Source organism: Oncorhynchus keta, chromosome 14 (genome assembly GCF_023373465.1).
Source record: "Oncorhynchus keta strain PuntledgeMale-10-30-2019 chromosome 14, Oket_V2, whole genome shotgun sequence".
In the NCBI taxonomy this organism is placed as follows: Eukaryota; Metazoa; Chordata; class Actinopteri; order Salmoniformes; family Salmonidae; genus Oncorhynchus; species Oncorhynchus keta.
Window position 1 is genome coordinate 4,728,333 of NC_068434.1, and position 1,771 is coordinate 4,730,103.

At 49.6% G+C, this 1,771-nt stretch overlaps 1 long non-coding RNA gene across 3 annotated transcripts in view; it reads left to right on the top strand.

The window, feature by feature from the left end:
* The window catches only part of LOC127907119 (uncharacterized), an 8,946-nt gene extending 7,549 nt beyond the window's left edge, over positions 1-1,397 (top strand). For 2 of the 3 annotated variants that reach the window (XR_008063284.1, XR_008063285.1), the window contains exon 5: positions 1,318-1,394. This is a non-coding gene — a long non-coding RNA (uncharacterized LOC127907119). Of the gene's footprint in view, positions 1-925; positions 1,024-1,317 lie in introns of all 3 variants that reach the window. The other variant, XR_008063287.1, reaches the window with a different exon arrangement.
* The last annotated feature ends 374 nt before the right edge of the window (positions 1,398-1,771 follow it).

Here is a 1,771-nt window from a genome sequence, read left to right on the forward strand (position 1 = left end):
GATGGGTGACTACCAGTTAACATGTGGAACACCATTCCCTATATAGGGCACTGTTATTTCACCAGAGCAGAGCGTTGGTTCGTGGCGTGCCGTTTTGTGACACGAACACAGGTCGCTGCATTGTGTTTTCTGGGGCCCGTCAGGAGGAAGACAGGCCCTGTATCCATCCACAGACGTAATGACCGTGTCAAGGGGAAACTTGCTCTCTCTCGTTCTGCTCGTGTCCCAAATGGCACCATATTCCTTATTTAGTTGACTTATTTTGACTTATTTTTTTAAGTGCACTTTGTCCTCTTAATTCTAGACAGAAGTCTGCAGTATCACAGACACTTTGTGCGTTCCTATTGCCTAAATAGTGCAGTACTTTTGTTCAGGGCCTATAGGGGGACCAATTGGGACACAGTCATTCATTAATTTACTGTTGAAGATACACTAAGTATACCAAATATTAGGAAAACCTTCACTAATATTTAGTTACACACCACGTTTGCCCTCAGAACAGCCTCACTTCGTCGGGGCAGTGGCTCTACAAGGTGTCTAAAGCGTTCCACAGGGATGCTGGCCCCATGTTGACTCTACAAGGTGTCTAAAGCATTCCACAGGGATGCTGGCCCCATGTTGACTATACAAGGTGTCTAAAGCGTTCCACAGGGATGCTGGCCCCATGTTGACTCTACAAGGTGTCTAAAGCATTCCACAGGGATGCTGGCCCCATGTTGACTCTACAAGGTGTCTAAAGCGTTCCACTGGGATGCTGGCCCCATGTTGACTCTACAAGGTCTCTAAAGCGTTCCACAGGGATGCTGGCCCCATGTTGACTCTGCAAGGTCTCTAAAGCGTACCACAGGGATGCTGGCCCCATGTTGACTCTACAAGGTGTCTAAAGAGTTCCACAGGGATGCTGGCCCCATGTTGACTCTACAAGGTGTCTAAAGCGTTCCACAGGGATGCTGGCCCCATGTTGACTCTACAAGGTGTGGAAAGCGTTCCACAGGGATGCTGGCCCCATGTTGACTCTACAAGGTTTCTAAAGCGTTCCACAGGGATGCTGGCCCCATGTTGACTCTACAAGGTGTCTAAAGCATTCCACAGGGATGCTGGCCCCATGTTGACTCTACAAGGTGTTGAAAGCGTTCCACAGGGATGCTGGCCCCATGTTGACTCTACAAGGTGTTGAAAGCGTTCCACAGGGATGCTGGCCCCATGTTGACTCTTCAAGGTGTCTAAAGCTTTCCACAGGGATGCTGGCCCCATGTTGACTCTTCAAGGTGTCTAAAGCTTTCCACAGGGATGCTGGCCCCATGTTGACTCTTCAAGGTGTCTAAAGCGTTCCACAGGGATGCTGGCCCCATGTTGACTCTACAAGGTGTCTAAAGCGTTCCACAGGGATGCTGGCCCCAATGCTGATGTTGACTCTGGTGCTTCCCACAGCTGTGTCACGTTGTCTGGATGTCCTTTGGGTGGTTCACTATTCTTGATACTCACAGGAAGCGTGACAAACCCAGCAGCCTTGCAGTTCTTGACACATTCAAACCGGTGTTCCATACCCCGTTCAAAGGCACCTACTAAAATACCTTGTTCAAAGGCACCTCCTACCATACCCTGTTCAAAGGCACCTACTACCATACCCTGTTCAAAGGCACCTACCACCATACCTCGTTCAAAGGCACCTACTACCAGACCCTGTTCAAAGGCACCTACTACCAGACCCTGTTCAAAGGCACCTACTACCATACCCTGTTCAAAGGCACCTACTACCATACCCCGTTCA